This window comes from Tympanuchus pallidicinctus, unplaced genomic scaffold (assembly GCF_026119805.1).
Source record: "Tympanuchus pallidicinctus isolate F22 unplaced genomic scaffold, pur_lepc_1.0 scaffold3, whole genome shotgun sequence".
Classification (NCBI taxonomy): Eukaryota; Metazoa; Chordata; class Aves; order Galliformes; family Phasianidae; genus Tympanuchus; species Tympanuchus pallidicinctus.
Window position 1 is genome coordinate 30,993,012 of NW_026294747.1, and position 20,311 is coordinate 31,013,322.

General features: G+C 34.1%; 1 long non-coding RNA gene across 1 annotated transcript in view; it reads left to right on the top strand.

The window, feature by feature from the left end:
* The first annotated feature begins 13,309 nt into the window (after positions 1–13,309).
* Positions 13,310–20,311, top strand: part of LOC128085919 (uncharacterized) — a 29,195-nt gene continuing 22,193 nt past the window's right edge. The window contains exon 1 of the long non-coding RNA XR_008209161.1: positions 13,310–13,320. This is a non-coding gene — a long non-coding RNA (uncharacterized LOC128085919). The remainder of the gene's footprint in view (positions 13,321–20,311) is intronic.

A 20,311-nucleotide genomic window follows, 5' to 3' on the forward strand; every position in this document is an offset into this window, starting at 1 on the left:
TATTTTCTCCACCTTATTTGCATGATACTGGGGAAGAAAAAAAGATAGTGGCAGCTACAATCAGAGGTTAATTTCATATAAGATTCTTTCAAGAAAGATTGATTAGCTGTACTGGTGTTTTACAATTTTATTTTTGTCTACTATTAAAATAATTATTTTATTTTTCTATTTTATTATTTCTACAAAGCAAGGTAATAGAAAAGAGGTAAAGTATAGGAACGAAAAATAAGATTTGAGAATACTTCAGTCACTTTTAAAGAAAAATATTTCAAAATTAAAGGACTTAAAATTCATTTATGAATGGTTTTTCAAATATTTTGCAAAACATTATTTTTTATTTATTATTTCGCAAACTATTTCATTGTAGTAAACTAATTAGAAGAATTTCTTTTCTATCTTGATAGCAATGCAGATCCACCACAGGAAAGGCATCTTCAGAGAATAATCTGAAAGGCATGCTCTTTAATGACAGGTAAGACTGATCTTTCATGATTAAATGATACCTCTTCTGTTTAAATATTGTAAGAGGCATTATTTTTTTTATCTCACTGGGCAGTATATACAAATCTTAGAGGACGATTGTTTACCTTGCTTCTATTTTCAGATGCACAGTGAATTGAGTAGCAGCATTCAAAACTCAGGAATTGTGCCCTGCCCCTAAAGAATCATTGAGGCTGTGTTTAATGAATGTCTGGCACAGCTGAGGGGAATAATAGCTGACCAAGAAGACAGATAGCTTGGTTAGAAAGAGCTCATGCTCTAACTCGGAGATTTCCCATCGCTAAAAATCCTTAAGAATGAGTTAATTAAACAATAATACCAGGGCGATGATTTTAACTATTTACTTCACCTGCCTCAAAAAGCAATAAAATAAAAGTCCTACTTTAAGATTTGCATGCTGGTATGTGAAATTTTATTTGCCTTTATTAATAAGTGCTTAAGGATAATTTCTTGTCAGGGATCATAATTTTATCCATTCCTTGTGGATAAAAGCACATAACTCAGTGCTGTCAGGCTTACATTTAGAGGCCAAAAAACTTTAGCAGTGGAAGGGTGTCTATTTCTATGTTATTGATAGAATAATGGATTGATCATCTGGAACTTCTAGGAAAGATTTCCAGCTGATTAACCCAGAGACCTTACCTTCACTTATTGGTTTTGTATAGATTGACCAAAATCCCAGCTAATGTTAGGTATTAAAGCCAATAATTGCAAGTTAAGTGGAAGATGAAGGAACCTAATCACAAACAGAAGACAGTGTTCATGGTATTGTGTTATTAACTGAGTCTGATCATTTTATTCAAATCATGATGTCAGCAGCAAGCCTCAGCTTCCTCTCCCCAAACTTCTATCCAGTGACACTTCTGTACTTCATTTTATTAGCTTTCTGAGGCTTTTATTCTGTTTCTCAGGTTGAAAAGGTGACCTTAGTACTAATCACTGTTAATGACATGTGTTGTTTGTTTTTTTTAATTGCCAAGGAAACATAAATAGCAAAATATGTGACATGTTAATGTATCCCTTTGCAATCCAGAACAATAAGACCCTAATGTGCCATACAAATTTAAAGTGAGATCGCTGGGTAATTGGGTACATATGGTGATCCTAAAAGAAAAGTTACTATGGAGAATAATTAAAAAGGCCTTTTAAAAATTATTTTTGCTGCTTAGATATTAGTTTTAGATGTAAGGAGGGATTTACTTTTCCTTGCCAGATGTATTGTCATTTTATACTCTGCAAATTTGTGGTTTTAGGAGGCTATCATTAAAATGTCTCGATTTCAGAATGAAAGCCTCAACTTTTAAAGGATTGTCCTGTCCATATCTGCATCTCTTTTCTCAGTGAATGTTCTGTGATAGAAAAAGGAAGGCAATTAAAACAAACCAAAAGTCAGCTCTTAGATTAGAGCTGCATATCTTTTGTACTGCTATGAGAATAAAAGAATAGTTAAGTGACCTTGTCTTTAGTACCGAATTTCATTCTACCCAGATGAAGAACACAACTGCAGGTCATACCTGCAATTAAGGACTGAATCACCAGGAATTGTGCTGTCCCCTCCACTCTCTGTAACGGATGCCTGTTTTTAATGTGAGTGATTGCATTGACAGTTAAGAGAGGTGAATTTAGGCCTCACTTCTCCACATTTTTCATCTGTTAGTGATAACTTGAAATCCAGAGTTGTTTGATGCTTTATTAATAGACAAGTATGTATGAAAACTGTCCATTAAAAATTGCTGAAAAGAATTATTCATAATTGTGGTTACTGAGAGAAATACTGATGTCATAGTGTGAAACAAGTAAACCATATTTTAATCTGGACGAAGCCCAGTAACATTATTACAGCTGTACACGGTCTGGAATTGCTAGACTTTAGACATTGGGAATGACCTTTTCAACCCAGAGGCCAGAACTTCTTTAACATGTCAAGTGTGCTCTCAGAGGAAATCCTGCATATCATGAGAAGCCCCAGCTTGAAGAACTGAAAATCTTGTGCTCAGTTTCATTCTTAATTTTTTGATGTTGAGTTTTTCATCATGAATAATATGTTCAGAGGATTATAGAAGGGATCTGAACTGTGGTATATGTAAAGCTGAGCAGGTTCACACTGAGGTGGAATGATGTTGTTCTTTGTTATGCTCTTTAGGAATTGACTGAATTGGAAACAAGTAAAAAGGTACATCTTTTGAACCACTGACAAAAAGGCAAAAAAAAAAAATTATTTCCTTTCCCAAGTAGGAGGTCATGTTTATGTGTTTGTATACCCTTCATATTGTCAATGAGACGATAGTGGGGAAAGTCTATTTTGATTCATCTTTCCTAAACTCAGTGAAATTTTACAACATAGTATAGAGATCTAGGACACTCAGACTAGTCAGATGTAACTCAGCTTTTGAAGATACGTGTGAACTGAAAACTAGTTCAGCTAGTCCTCTACCCTAAATGTATTCTGAAAAGTCTGGAGAAAGTTTTATTGAGTTTTAAAATAAAGAAGTGGAAGTTTGAAGAAGGAGAACACATCCTCATTTGAATTTGAAAGTATCAAAGAAGTAGACCATAGAAATATCTGCATACCCACAAGCAGTCACATAAGGATCTGTATGTTCTAGTAGAATACTTATTTCCAAGAATTCTTCCCTCAAGTGTAGACATTTTTAGAATAGAAATGAATCAAATAGAGCTGGACTATCAGAACCAGTCCTTTTTTTGTTACCTGTGCTGAGGGATATGTTATAGATGAACTTGTTAAGCAGAGTATAAATAACAGTATTTTTTCTGGCTTTCTTTCTCATGTGATATCACAAGCTCTTTGTAAGAGCTACTAAGCAGGTGGAGCTCCATGAACATGGAGCAGGCCCTGTGAACTAGTTGTGTGTTAATTAGATTTATACAACTTTCATGATACACTTTCATGTAGCCTCTAATACTGCCCAAAGAAACCTCAGGAATCAAAAGTACTTCACAAATAATTAATTTCTAGTGTTAAGTTTTATTAGGTAAATAACAATGCTTCATTAAATAAAACAGAGCTTCATAGAAAAGGTAATCATAACCTTTTACTGGAATTAGTTTTCAAGCAATTTCCTGAGCTTGATCTTTACAAAAATTGGAAACAAAACATCATATTAGGTGGAAGCAACTGAAGCTTCTAATCCTTCTGGTTTTTGTTTTTTTTTAAACACTCTCTAATTTTTTGTTGTTGTTGTCACTGTTGTTGCTACTTGTATCAAAAATATTTTCTTCATAATGAGTGCAAAGTTTAATTTATTATCCTTCAGCTGTGGTTCTTTTCTGGAATTGTCATCATATTTGAGAGTTGAAGAGAACATCACTCATACTTAATAACAATAATAAACTGACTTTCTAAAGTAAATACTACTGACATTATATTCTTTACAGTTGCTAGCTGGCCAAGAATTTTTACAGCTGCATTATCTGTCTGGCAAAGAAACAAAAATTATATTTCATTCTCAATAAGTACCTCATTTTTCTCTCTACATCCACATCATATCCTCTGTTTAAGAAATAGTAATGACTGAATGGCTTGAAGTGTCTTTTGCTTCATTTACATTACATGCAAAATCCTATGATATGGATTCAAGTAAGATAAATAGTTGGTTCTCTATAACCAGTGAAACAATTTGCATGTAGTGCACCATAAATAACACGTGTACATTCACAAAGTAAGGTCATGGTTGCCTTAATTCCTAAAATTGATTTTGAAAATTTTGAAAACCTTTTATTGTGTATCGAAAAGTTGAGCAATTTCTCAAAGGAGTACCAACCTATCACAGCAACATTTTAAAAGTCATATACGTACATATATATGCATTTATATATACCTATATTTTTTCTGCAAATCTTGCATGTATGACATTCATAGATAGACATATGACACTGAATCTATCTAGAAACATGTTGTTTTGCATGGTTTCTTGCAAGTATCTTTCAACAAGCACATTTAATGTCATACCCTCTTGAAAAGACTGATTTAAAAGTAGGATTATTAACTCCAACAACAAATGAAGAACAAGGGCATGAGCATGGATTAGTTGTGCTTTCACAACTGTCCATTTGTTCTTTTTTTTCTTCCACTTTTCAACTATAAAATAGTTGTGTTTCATGCTTAAGTAGGTAGACTTAATTTCTTACAGGTATGTATTGATGTTTTCTTTTTCTTTTTTTGAGTTTGTGTAAAGACAAAGAGAACAAGTTGATAAGTAGTAAATGCTAGTTGTAAGAATAAAAAATAAGAAAAGTGAATCACTGATAGGGGGTTATCTGTATTCACAGTAAAGAACTTCTTCACTCTTCACTAACCTAAAGAAAGAAAAAATTTAGAATAAGGCCATTTAGAATAATTGTCAGTTAATGAGAATATAAGCTCTTTCCACAGCTGGAGAGATAACAAGTTCCCTTAAAAAATGGACTGAAATGCTGAGATGCTGTCTGGAAGTACAGAGCTTCTCAGTGGAAGATTCATCATAAACTTCAGAGATTTCAAGTAAATTAACCCCTGTGGAAACATTAGATTTTAATACATTGTCATCAGAAATCATGTGTAAGATAAAGTAGAACAAGAATAGTGCTTTCCAGTTCAGATTAGTCTGGAAATGAAATTTCCTAAATTGTGATTGTGGTAACTAGATGAATGTGCTTTAGCTGAGGTTCAAGCTGGATGTTAAGGAAAATTCTCAGAAAAGGTGATAAGACATTGGAACAAGCTGCCCAAGGATGTGGTGGAGTCACCATCCCTACCTAGACTTGTTCAAGAAATGAGTAGATATGGCACTATGGGATATGGTTTAATGGGCACAGTATTCTATATGGTCTTCAAGTTCACTATGCTGAACTGCTGTTAATCATAGGGAACCTTTAAAACCTATTGCCGTCTCGAAGCAATACTTATTAGTCAGCATATTGGCTGTGATATTTCTGTTCTCAATGATTAGTATTTTAATATTTCAATGGCCTTCCAGTCCATGCAACATTTATTATCTTCTGTCAAGATAATAAATACAGTCTTTTCTTAGATAGCAAGCACAAAAATATTCACAAAGTCAAACAATGATTGAAAAACTTTGTGTAATTAATGCCTTATTAAATAGAAGTACAATCCCCTAAACACATAAGCAGCATTTCACATTTGAATGGAAGGATTAAAAAATTTCTTACCTTGTTATGCTGTGCAGCATGATTTTTCTCAATGATAAGAAAGTTTGAGTTTCCAGAAAACACTAATTAAATAGTGGAGCACAATAATGTAATGGTTCTACGATGATAGGCATCTACGTAGCATATGAATCTTAGTGGTCCTATTTTCTAATCTTTACTTGTGTCATAATAATTATCATTATTAAATTGGATATGTATGTAGAAAAGACTGGATATATGACAGTAGCAAAGTAATATTAATGCCATACAAATATATTTTGTAGAACTCCTTACACAGTTGTTTTTTCCTCTGACTGTCACTGTCATGACTATGAGAGCATTAGCAAGCATTACTGACCCTACTGGGTTTGATGGAACAGGAATGACATGACATGGAGTAGCGTGGCAGGGGAAATCTGATCCCAGGGAAATCCATGCAAGACTCCAGCACTGAGCTGGGACAGGGACTGAAGGTCAATGCCTGACCACAGAAGATGAAGCCTGTGGGCAGGACTGTGTGTTGAATATCTGTGTGAGGCTAGTCAGGACCATTAATGCTGATTAATGAACACTTAGCGCCCTGTCAGTCACTTTCTCCTTCACAGTTACGCATCTTGACACAAAAAGGTGAACTAATAAAGAGATCACTGACAGGTGTTCTTTTCTTTTTTTCTCTTATTTAATTTCTAAAAAAATATTATTCTCATTTAATCTGCAGTGCAACCCAACAATTAGGTTAAACTCAACAGGCTATTCTTCTGATTTCTGAAGAGGTTTGTACGACAGAGCTGCTTCTACAACAAAATGGAAACCAAATCTGATTTGATCTGTAATGTCTGACCAGTTGGGAAGCAGTATGCTGATTTTTGTCTGTCACTTTTCAAGAAATGAATAAGTGATCATGAGGAATCAGGTTCTCATTATTTCTTTCTCTCTCTTTCTCTCTCTCTCTTTTTTAAGTAATAAAATAATTCAGTATCTTTTCTTTTTTTTTTCCTTAAGGAAGTAAACGTGTTGATGAAGCACTTCAAACAATGCTAATCAACAATGTGAGAAGTCTGCAAGAAAGGACATTGACAGGAGAAGCTCTATTACTAATTTATTTGTCTTATTATGGTTCAGTTAAGGGAATATCTTAAGGAGTAAAGCACATGTCAGTGTTGTCAGATGTTACATAGTAGCTGTCAGAGTTTTGACTGATGTACAAGGACTACCTGCTCATGTTTGCCCTTCCTTTCTGTTGAGGGCACGTAGGTAAGACAGCTTGTTGGTAATTTTTATTTAATACTTTCAATATTCGCAGCTGCTCTTTTATTGAAAATTCTGACAAGGAGAGATTCCACTCCTGGAGATTTCCAAGATTTTCAATGCAAAAATTTAATCACTTAAACAAGGTAACAAGGTTTTCCTCTGGGATTAGAACACTTCGCGTTCTTTTTCTAACAGCTTGTGATCTCAGATGTAACTATTTATATTTTAATACATTAAACTCCTCTGAAAAGCTTGAGCTCAGGAGTGAAAACCATAGAAATTAGGTGTACAGTGCCAGACCAAGTGTTGTATGTTTGTTTGTTTGTTTTTTATTTTGTTATAGATACATTCCACCTTACCTGGAAGAGCTCAACTCATTTTGAAGACCTCTATTCAGAAAATAACTGTGACTATCTGTCCAGGGAGGTATGGCTGTCACACAATAATTTTTCAGCCATATAATTTGAAATCATATATAAACATCTCGATTAAAAAAAAAAAAAATAAAAATAATAATAATAATAATAAAAGCAAAATTGCTTTTTAAGGTGCAAAATTGGATTACATCTTTAAACATAAATTGTCAAATGGCAATATTTAATTTGTAAGGAAGTGTGATAGGAAGTCAGAACGAGAGATTTTTGAAGAGGTAAAGTATTCTTATGTTAGGAAGCCCAACTATCTTTTTTGCTGACCAGTTCAACTTTTGAGAAAAGTTTCACTTGTGCCAGGGAAGGAGAGAAGGTTATACTGAGATGTTGAAGTGATACATTTAGAATTCATTTAGAAAGTTATTCAGAAAATACAGAAAAATTTTGGCACACTATCTTAATGCTATTTCTCCAGTATTGTGAATCCTTGTGAATCCTGGCTTTAAAGGAAATGTCCACATATTGAAAAATAAATTAAAATATTTTTCCCTACTTATGTAGTTTAATTTGGAACAGAAATTCTGTTTTCCATTTTTTTTCACCCCTGTGGTCTATCTTTACATTCTGTTTTTATATCCGATTTCCACTCTGGTTAGCAAGGGTCAGTGGAGGAGAATGTGAATGGGCAGTAATCATGCATATTTCTCTTAGACTACTATTTTACTTATCAAATATTACAAATGCCAGTGTTTTGCTGAAAAAATAAAAATTGTTGCTTTCCCTGATGAGAAAATCAGTTTTTAACGTAACCATAGAAGCCTCTGTCTCTGCTGTGGCTTTTTGTTTATTCCCTCCCTACCCCTCCCCACCACTCCTTCCCCACTTTTTTTTTTTTTTTTTTTTTTTTTAATATATTGCTGTTTTTGTTATTCTGAGACCATATTTGTCTAGCTGGGAGTCATTTTTCACTCAAAGGAATGTCGTTCTGCTGTATCTCTTCAAGGAATCATAGGAGCCCCATGGTTTCTATGAACTAAGATGTTTTCAGGATATCAGCTGTGAAAATCATGCATTCACAAGAATTGAAGCTGCCTGACAATCCCTGGAGGTAAGCACGTCTGCTTTTTGAAGCATGAGTAGGAACAGTGATGAAAAATGTGGGCATTTGTGTACCAAGCAAATGCAACTCTGCTGAAAAATTTATCCAGTCTCCAGGTTGATTCTGATAACAGTGTAGCATGAAAATAATAGTGGAAGCATTCATAACAAGTATTAATAAAAGAATAAATCAAGATACTGAATATTTAGGATATTGACAGAATTGAGAGTCATGCAAGAAGACAAGACCAACTTTTATCCAAAGTTACAAGTCTTGCAGTGCAAAATGGAATTTCTTAATGCCAGCTCCGTAACAGCTCCATAACTTTAATTTGCTAATTTAATTTAATTTAATTTAAAAAAAAAAAAAAGTAAAAAAAAAAAAAAGTAAGAAAAAATAAAGTATATTATTCTCCAGTAACTTTATGCTAGAAATTTTTTAAAATGTTTTTATGTGGAAAATAATAAATAATTACTATTACTTTAGCAGCAAATATACTTTTGTCATTATTATTTCCTAATTATAACAAAAGAAAAGCATTAGTTATGAGAAAGATAGATGTGAATATATATGGTATAGAAATATCTCTGCATGATAGCATAGGACAAAACTGTGTCTCTCTTGTGAGAGCTGGCTGCTCTGTAATCAATCACTTGTGAAAAATATGGGGTTGGAAGGAATGGAATACTTTTAGTAATTTTCATCTTTGTGAAATATATGGTTTGGACCATGAAGCTGTACATGCAGGAGGCCAAACAGCTGGAAAGTGGTGGCAGAAAAAGACCTGATGTGTTCTTGTGGCAGAAAAAGACCAGCAGTGCGGTCAGAGAGACGATGTAACTCCTGGCAAGGTCACCTGATGTGCTCTTCTTCATTGACTCTTCTTTGTCTTCTCTTCTTCATCTCCCTGCTGCTCAACTGGACTGCGCATCTCACCTCAGCTTTATGGTGAGGCCTATCCACCTTTCAGACATTCTCTCTCGTTATATTTGACTTATTAGCTTCAATTCTGATTATATTGTATTATGGTGTGTTATCTTGCATTCCGATACTATATTTAGTAAATTAGTTTGTTTCTCCTCAGATTATTGCTGCTGTTTTTAATTATTTTGGGGTCCCCTGTTCCTTTTTTCCAGAGGCGCAGATTTTGCGAAATCCCTCTGCCCCTCTAGTCATGGAACTAGGCTGCACCAGCCCGTAAACTGTCGACAAACTGGAGCCAGAAAGCAGGCTGGTATCTTTTAGATTTGAGTATGAAAGATTATTTAGTCTTTAATTTAATTCAGCAAAATGGATTTTTATTTTTATTACAGAAACTTAACATATGCATAGCTCTTAAAACATCCACAGAATTGAGGAAGACTATGGCCAATGGCATATGTAAAAACAGGACTTCTCCATGACTTATTCTATATGAGAGTGTCCGGAGGTAGGTGGGGTGTCATAACACAAGTCTTATAAGGAGTGGCTGAGGGAGCTGAGATTGGAGAAGAGGAGGCTCAGGGGAGACCTTATCACTGCCTATAACTACACGAAAAGAGGTTGTGTTGAGGTGGGAGTCAGCCTCTTCTCCTTAGTATCTAGTGATAGGACTAGAGGGCATGACCTCAAGTTGTGACAGGGGAGGTTCAGGTTGGTTGTTAGAAAAAAGTTATTTTCTAAAAGAGTGGGCAGGTGCTGGAATGTACTGCCCAGGGAGGTGGTTGAGTCACAATCCCTGGAGATGTTCAAGAAATGTTTAGATGTTGTACTAAGGGGCATGGTTTAGAGGGGAAATACTGGTGCTACGTGGATGGTTGTACTGCTAATTGTAGTGTATGTATCTTTCCCTCACAGCCTAGTGGATAGTCCAAAGGTTTCACAGAATCACAGAATCATGGAATTGCAGGGGTTGGATCTTAAAAGATCATTGAGTCCAACACTCCTCCTAAAGCAGGTACCCTACAAAAAAAAAAAATAGTTGCACAGGTAGGCATCCAGACAGATCTTGAATATCTCCATAGGAGACTCCACAACTTCTGTGGGCAAACTATTCCAGAGCTCCATTATGCATAGAAGTTCTTTCACGTGTTAGTAAGGAACTTCCTACAGTCAAATCTTAGGCCATAACTCCCTGTCCTATCACTACATACCACCAAGAAGAGCCTGACCTCATCCATTTGCCTCCCACCTTCCTTTAGATATTTCTTTATCTGTTACATTTCTGTTATAACTTACATTTCTGGTAAAAAAAAAAAAAATGTTGGATTTAGTTATTAATTTCCACTTGCACATCAACAAACACACACACACACAAAAAAAAAAAAAAAAAAAAAGATAATCTCAAATAAATTTCAGGTCTGTAGTTCTACAGTAGAAGTGGAGTCCCTTCAGGATTTACAAGAAATAAGCAGAAAACCACATTCTGTGTACTAGAATTGAAATACAAAAGAAGTATAAGTACAGAAGAAAGAATTTAATGTTTTATGTAAGTAAAATGATATAAATCTTTGTGAGAAGGTACATGGAATTTTTAATAGATTTTTACCTGAGCAGCTCTGAATATTTTAGTTTGCAGGGCCTAAAAGGATTTGAAGTGGTTTGGAAAAAACATCCGAAGTTGGTTCTTTATGTAAATTTCCAACTGGAAAAAATATAAAGTAGTGACAGTATTGTTTGTCAACGTCCTATAGTAATTGTTAGCAATGCATTCTTGCACATATTGTTTCAGACAAAAAATTAGTATTTTGCATTAGCAGAGGATAATTAGGCAATAAGATACAAAAGAGAGTAGGGTTATCATGAGATAAATACACACATGGGGTATTATGAGGCACAGCCAAGTATCTGCAAATCCCTCTAGGGTATGATTATCTCGTGATAACCGTACACCCTGGAGTTGCCTTATTGCTGTTATAAAATATATTTATTATAGGAAAAAATGCACATTTTTGTGCTGAAAGAAGATGGAGGTGGCTATTTAGAATGCTGAACAGCTGAGCTGTGTGGTTTACATAGATTAATCTATCCCATTGGAATGTTTCCTCAGCCAAAAAATGTTACCTAAATCCAAGCAGTCATAATCTGTAGTGATGTGCGGCTATTCGGAGTATTTGAGAAATTCCCTCCTTGGTTCTTATGCTGTTCATTTGACTGCAAGGTATGCACATAAAAATATGAGGACATGGAGAAGAGTTAACAGGATGCTGAGCATTTTGAATGTTTGGTAATATTTCCAATGTCTGGATTCTTCCATTTCACTTTTATGCAAACTCTATATAAACAATTGAAAGCTTCAGAGAGTTACAAATGCTTCCTAAACTAATTGAAAACTATTGGGAGAGAGAAGTTACAAACTACAAACAATGTCAACAGAGCTTTAAAAGCTGGTAAACTGATGAGCCAGAGAGATACAAGGAGATTTTTCCAAGCAACATAGTGATTTTCCTACCAGGTATAGAGATGATGTAGCAAGGTGTAAAGGAGATGGATAAACAGAGACTGGCTTCTTTGTACAAAACTGAAGTTTTGCCACCATCTTCAGAAGACAAAGGTTTCTATAAGAAAATACTTAGCATCAGTCCTACACTTACATACATAATAGACTAGTCCACGTAAATAGCCTCTCTGAGTCTTATTGCCTATTTTTGTAGACACAAGTTGGCAATTAAAATAATGAATTAAAATAACTTTGTTTGCTTGGTTGCAACTTGGTAGATGCAAAAATCATGTCTCTGAAAAACATTTGTAGAAGCTCTTATAGTTTTAGATATTTCATCAACAATTATGCTTAAATATTTATTTTATACTATCTATTATTAATGAAAAACATTATCATAGAGTTATAGAGTGATTTGGATTGGAAAGAAATAACCATGCTCTAGTGTACAGTACCAGTCTCCCTGACATGGGCAGGGACACCTTCCATCAGACCAGATTGCTCAAAGCCCCATCCAACCAGTCCTTGGTCACTTTCAGAGATGGGGCATCTACAGATTCTCTGGACAACCTATTCCAGTGCCTCACTATTTTGTCCTCCTATCAAATTGAAATCTACCCTCCTTTAGTATGAGGCCATTACCCCTTGTTCTTCACTCCCTGATAAAGAGTTTCTCTTCAACTTTTTCATAGTCTCCCTTTAGGTGCTAGACGGGTATATTATCATATTTCAGTGCAACAGTAGGAAATTGTTTCTTTAAGTTTGTAATATTATTGAACAAATATTAAGAAGAAATAAACATTGAAGTAGCTTACAAATTGTGTGTTAAAATGTAATCAATATTTGTATTAATGTTTGGGCATAAAAACACAGAAAGAAAGCCTTGCAGAATTTATTTCTGCTTAGAATCTTGTACCACAGCCTTCAAAATTGTCAGCTTTAATTTAAGATTGGTGTTTAATATAGAATATGGAGATCAATGCAATTGGTATGATTGAATAAAAAAGTCCTTGTAAGGATATATGATGCACATTTTTAAATGCAACAAGTTCAATAATTGGTTTAAATGTAAAAATAAATTGTGTCTAGAGATATCTATCCCAGCCTGGGGTGATGCTTTATTGGTTTTTGCATTTCACTAACTGATGTGCTTTCATGTAAAATCAATATTATTCAGTCAAATATATTTTGCTTTGTTGTAAAGTAAGCTCAGTTAGTCAAAATAAAATATTAAATATAGGATACCTAACCTTTATTTTAAAGTAAACCTTTTGTGAGGAACGGAAGGTAAATTTTGAAAAAAGACACTTTTAGCTTCCTAAATGTTCTATAGAGACCCTTGGATAATGTATAGATTTTTCATGTGCTTCTCTAGCATTTTAGTTTGCTAACTCTCTGCCTTTTAATTAAGTCCCTAGCCATTCCTCTGAAGGTAATTGCCATCTGTGGAATATTAGACACCGTTTCAAGTGAGGCATATATACCTGCTTAGCAGAGCTGAGTAAAAAGAGATATCACACTTTCTAATTGTACAAAAGCTATTTGCCTTCTTTTTAACCTATTTTGAAGAGAAAACGTTGTGGGTTTTTTTCCATGTAGACAATTTCAGCACTTAAAATACAATTTTGGCACTTTAAATACAATTGAAAATTGAAAAAGTTTTAGAAAAAATCCTGAAGTCTTACTTTTTTTTTTTTTTAATTATGATGTCTGCCTCACAAATGGGAAAAGCCAAGGAACAGATCAGAAAGGGAATTTCCCATACCTTACTCAATCTCACTTTAAAAGTTACCTAAATGATCAGAAAAACCCACTGCCACCACAGAAGTGTTGTAGTAGGTGACAACACAGAAGATCTCAGCAGAGATAGAATACTGGACAAAAGAATTCTAATACAGCTAATCAATTCAACAGGATACAATGAATATAATTATTTTTAAAATGTCCATGAACAACTTTCAGGTTTTTAAATTTTGTTCCTCATTCATCATTGACTAGACTATTTGAAAAAAACATTTCTGTTTTCTAAAATCCAAATTACAGTCCTCCCTTTTTCTTATGGCAGAATGACGAGTACACAAATAGGGTGTGTTTTTAGCCTCAGTATCTCTAAGTTGTCTTGAGGAAGTAGGTACAATTTTCTGGTCTGCTTTGCAAAGCTGTAATTATTGGAGCAATCCACATTTTCATGTAAAAATAATAAAAAAGTATTTTCTGTGCTATAAAGTTTTCATATAGAAAATTGATATTTCAGAATATTTCTTCCAACCCTACAATTCTGAAACACTCAAAAGGTTAAAAAAAAAAAAAAAAAAAAAAAAAAGAGTAATTGACAAAGGAAGTGAATGTACATACTGCTTATTGAATTCAGCGGAGCAGAGAATTTTTTCTGGGCTAGTGATTTCATAGACCAGTTTTACACTTTTTAGTCATGCTTTAAAACAATTGAGCACATGCCATAAACATCGAGTCACTAGAAAATGAAGGGTGGTGAACCATTCACAACCTAACTGAACTAATATGTCAGAATATTATAGCTTCAGAATGTGTGAAGTGAATCCTAAACCTGCTGCAAGACATTTTGATCAAACAGTTTTTGAAAGATATATTTGCATAAAATTATACATTTACAGTTATACAAAATTACCAGAATGTAAAATGGTGGTCTTACAAAGACTTTGCTAAAGGAGGAATTAGACTTTAATCCATTTAAATCAAACCTTTGGCAGTTATTTAGGACTACTGGGATAGGGATGCCTTAGATGGCTACTCATGCAATTGAATATGGTTGAGATGTTAAATGCCTGTTATTGTCGTCGTACTCAAGATAATATTTTCACTTTTGTCTTGGCTATCAAGTAACAAACAGAGCCTAGGTAGAAAGTCTAGACTGATGAAGACAATGGTAACGAGAGAGAAAAATATTTGAATAGATGCCTTGAGAAAAAGAAAGCATTGCAAATTACAAGACTTTCTCTTAAAAATAACCTTTTCAAAAGTTTTACAGAATAGTATTCAAAGAGAAGAATTACCCAGAGAACTAATACTCCTGGAACAATTTCTTAGAACTAGAAAGGCAATGAAATTTGTAAGACTCTGTAGAAAAGCTAATCAGGAGGAGGAAAAATAATAGAATAATGAACCAGTAAGGGAAATTTAAGAGTCAGATTTTTATTTTTTTTTTTAAATTCAACTGATTTCTCTTTATTAGAAGTCAACTAAGTTACACTTTTATACGTCTATTGTAATGTCGTCTTATTGAAGAGGAAGGGTTAAAGCAAATTTCAGGTGAGGTGCACATGGCATATTTTTCCGTATATTAATGTCATAATTATAAAGGTACAAAAAACCCTTCCAGCTGAAGCTCTGTTGAGATTGTTTAACTACCATACCCAGACAGAGCACATTCCAATGGGAAAAGAATGACACAGAATGGAGCATCTCTTGCTCTTGCACATGGCATCAGCTGCTGGTGCCAGCAACTCCAGAGACAACAGCTCAGGAAACACAGAATCTATTACACGAATCGTATTCATGCTCTTCCACAGATCAACAGCATTTTTAACAATGACCTACTAGATAAGTATTTTCAAAATTGTGTTTATTGAGTTAGAAGTCAGCTGAAGGGCAAGCAGTAGGAATAGCTCATACTTAATGTGTTACAAACTATGTTGGTGAATTAGTTTCCAAGAGTCCAACTGAGTTTTGTAGTTTGAAAAAAAAAATTTAAATGTTTCTTTTTCACCACCAAGGATGAATCTAGAGTAGTATCGATAACTGAAGATATCATGGCAGCAAACCTCTGCATGCACAGCAGCTTCCACCAAATGTAGCTCTGTTTTCTTATTCATGCAGCTGTTGGTGTTAGGGAAGAGAGATTTTTCAGTTTCTTTTAGGTACAGCAGGTACTTATTCTTCTTTATGCAAGAGATAACGTCAAGTAAAAAAAGTCTTAATTCAAATCAGAAGTATCTAGAAAAGTTGCTGACATATGTATGTGTGAAGGAAGAAGAATTCCAATTATATTTAAAATTTATTTGAGACATACTTGTATGGATGGCTCTCAGTTTTATCAGGACTTTTTCCATTTTTGTTCAGATATTAAAACTAGAAACCTCCAAAGTCACTGAGTGGAGTGCTTCACTCCTCCAGGGACTAAATTATCAAGATCCCTTCAGAACTACAATGAACTTCCTAGTAGCCATTAGTCTCCCACATTCTGCCAAAGGAAGACAGCTTCAGAACTTCCCTGTTCTCTTCTGTTTTTTAGTTTGAATGGATTTTGACATCAGCATTTGTTCTTCAAATGCTTTGTCTCTTTGAATTGTTCCTTTTTCCTCATTGGTATGTATACCCTGATACGTTTGTTGTCAGCAGTTTGTAGTCTCAGCCTCAAAAGTCATTCTCAAGAGTGCTCTCAGAGGATAGATTTTCCATTTTCCTGATGATCTTTGCATCTTGTTTGATTTGTCATATAGCTTACAAAGTAGAATTATTACAATTATTTGATCATTTTGTTGAAGAGAGAGAATAAAAGCAGAAAAAAGTACTTTGTGATAGGTGAGACTGAAATACTCTGATTTCCAGAAATCCGATACCCAAAAATGTATGCTGCATGTCACAAAGAACTGATCAGATATCCAATAATTCAGGAATAATTCTGAACAAATTTATTTCATTTGTTTATACTAAGGAGTTTTTGTGATGTAAATGTAAGATATTGGTTAATTTTCACAACAACTATCATTGTCTATCCCCACTACTTTCTTCTCCCTTTTAATAATAGGAAAAAACAAAATGAAACAAAAAAAGCAGGCAACGACAAATGGGGCTTGAATAATATGACTGAAATATTTTTTCTTGATTTTCATATATTTTTCTATTTTGATATGCTAAGTATAGCTATCCATTAAATTTGTAGAATTCAAGAACTGGGTATCTTTCATAAAAGAAATGTTCAAGTCCGACTAATTGATTCAGCTAGTTAAGTGGAGTTGAGTGAACTAACTATTGCTTTGATGGGGATTCTAGAAAAGTTTCATTTCCTTCTTGTTGGCTACTCAGAAAAAAAGGCCCTTGTACCTTCAGGCATTAGTGGAAATGTTTCTAAGATACTTAAGAAAGGCATAATATTTTGTAAGTGAAATTTTAAAGTCACAAAGAACAATTTTCATGTTCAGTCTGAACAGTTCCTAAAGTAATGATTTTTCCTAATACGTATTAGAAGAAAATATTTCTATGGTCTTCAATGCATTTATTGCAGTTTTTTTAGTTGAAACTAGAGAAAGACAGCATTAATTTGCAGTACTGTACAATTATAATTAACAGTTACTAGAAAACTCATTCTAAACAAGACGATAGGTTACAGTTCTTCTAGCATATTGGTAAAGGAGTTTATATGGGAACGTTTTCTAATCACTACATTATTTTATATTTTATTTATGTGATTTTCAACAGTCACCATCTGTTTCTGAGTTGTGTATTCAGTATTCAAAACTGATCATTTCAACCAACTTTTTGTATATCACATTAATATCCCAATTAATATGTATAATTGATAATGTTAGTAAACAAATGGCATAGGTGACTGGAATCAAAATAGAATTGGCTTCAATGCATTATACACTATACTTTTTGTTTATTTAGAATATCTATGTTACATGCATATATATTTTTTTCCAAAGAATAAATAGTACAGAAACGCACAAGAAACCTAGTTTGAGTAAATGTATATTTGACTATGTATTGCTCTATTCATAATCCAGATGAGTGTTTCTAGTCATATCAGTAAGCAAAACACAGAATATCACACTGTGGTTGGCCATTTTTATTTTTGAAACCTCCCTTCTCCCCAGCATTAAGCTACAGTGTGTTCTTACGAATGTAACTATATATGTTGTTTTCCTGTGACAATGATAAACAGAACTTATTACTGCCATCAAAGCAGCAACATAAATCAAAGAATTAGCAGGAAGTCAAAACAAAAAAAATCCCCAACAACAACAAAAAAAGCCCCAAAACATTTTTCAGCTTTTCTTATTACCTTGCTTGTTAGGAATGTTTGCAGTAATACTGGTTTTATGATGCAATTTTATTTATGTGTATTCTATAGGACTAGATATTGCTGTACCTGGGAGTCCTAAAATTGATCTAAATCTAAGATCTAGCAAACTCCTGTGCTGCTTTCCAGGTCCTGTTGACTCAGTTATTGTTTGATCTACCTTGTTCAGGGAAGGATGCTTTTCACATGTTGTCTTCCATCTGAATCATATACATAGAGTGCGAAGTGGGCAGGAGGAAGTCTGAGTTGCAGCTCTAAACCTTTCCTGTTGTTCCCTCCATTGCCTCTGTAGTTGCTCAGAGTTAACGGCTCTACCAATAATCTACCACTAATCACTGTTCTCTCGGGTAAGGAAGAGCCACTCAGTAGTGAAAGCTGTTGATTGCTCTGTCATAGACTATTATGGTTCCTTCACTAAGGCGTCAAGATGCTGCTACAAAATGAATGCTCTAACTCACAGTGAATGTTACAATCACAAGACAAAATGGAAATGATAATTTGACACAGACAGATCTCCCACCTGCCACTGAGTGGGCAGAATCTTCCCCCTCCTTTTCTTAGCTGTCTCTTTTGTGTTACTAGGACAAACTTTATTGTGGCCAGTCACTGTTATTTACAAATTACCCGTGGCTGATACAGCAGCAAGGAAGCAGCAAGGAAGAAGGTGGAAACATCTTCCTGGTCAATGTCTGAGTGATTACAGTGAAGAAAATGATGGTGTTTAAATTCTGCCTCTATCAGTGTCACAAATATGACATTCAGTTTCAAACCCAGAATACAGTACAAAATAGAAATAAAAATAAATAAAAATAATAAAAACTAAAAACTACCCAGTTCATATCAGTTCATACTTTAGAAGGCTTGATAAATACACTAATGCATTAAAAAGACCTTATTATAATCAACTTCACTGGCTTTTTACACAGAAGAGACTAGAGATTTTCAAACAGTTTTCCTGTAGAAAACCATAAATCAGAGTCACACACACAAAAAAAGAACCACTTGGAAACTTACACATTTCAACTTAAATATTCCAAGTTATGATAAATGTATTCTATTTCTTGGTAAACTGCTAAATATAGTTAATTCTTCTTGTCATCAAAAATAGAATCTTGTTTCCAGTTTGCACTTTGCTGACTTTCAGTCATTCAACATTATGTTTTTGTCTGCAAGAAGAAATAATGTATCAATATAATTTCTATACAGATATTTACAGATCATAAAGATGTACACTGTATTTCTTTAACTTCTTTGACTATTCCAATAAATACATTTCCTAATAAAATGTATACATGAGAAAATGAGTTATCATGATATACAGTGAAACGAATTTAATTTCAGATTGATATTTGCAAATACGTTTAACAAAGAAATAGCTCAAGTAACTAGGTCAGCTAGCCAGCCAAATATAATTCTATTATGAACAGAGAGTCTTTAAATATTATTTCGGTTTTCTTTCTTTGTTTCTTAACTGACAAATGCTTATGAGTTTTTGAATGGAAAATATGCATATAAACTAAATGTTTGCATTGTTTAACCTCATAGTTTGTAGTTAAAGTCTTGATATTTCCAAGACATAAAATCTTTAAAGAAATTATTATGCTTTTTGGTAACGGGGGAGGCTGGAGCCATAGTACTGATATCTTGTATACAGAGGATGTCTGATCTGGGTAGCTTCCTAGATGGTAAATCTAAAAAGGTTTCCAAATGCATTCTTTTGTTTTATCATGAATTAAATCCCCCACAAAAATAAATAAAATTAAAAAAAATCCAGTTCCTTGATACGATAAGTAAAAATATTTGAGACTAACTAAACTTTTTATTTCTCTTTGGTGTAAAATTTTAAGCCAACCGTATAGCAGAAATGCTAAGTCATGGCCTGAAACAGTGATTGAGCACCTGATGGGAAGGCAGGGCCAACCCAGAGGAGCTCAGCTGCATGTAATACACCTGAGTGACCAGAAGGGGTGGATCCTGGCTCCACCCTTTCCCAGACTTCATTTAAGGGTTGACAGCGGAGATGAAGGTATCTTACCTGGAGATCCTTGTGTACTGGAGGTTTTCTAAGGGCAAGGAGGTTTTTTTTTTTTTTTTTCCTTTGTTTTTGCATCCATGGCTGTTGCACTTGGGCTTGTTCTCATTTATTCCAGTCTAGGATTGTGCCTCTCTACTATTATTGCTGGACTTTTCGTTACTTTACTGTAACTACTGCAAGCAGAACACAGAGATTTCTCTATCTGTTTTATAAACAGAATTAAAGATTAACGTTCACCAGTTTAAGTTTGTAAGTATGCAATTGGCCTATTCATATAGCTGTAAAGCTTATACTCAGCAGTGAGTCTTCTCACTGGGTCTAACGTTACATCATCCTCTTTCATACACTGTGAGTTTTACTAAATTTCCCATCTCTTATTTATTACAGTGCCAACTCACTTTGCAGTTGGTATTTATTATGCTAA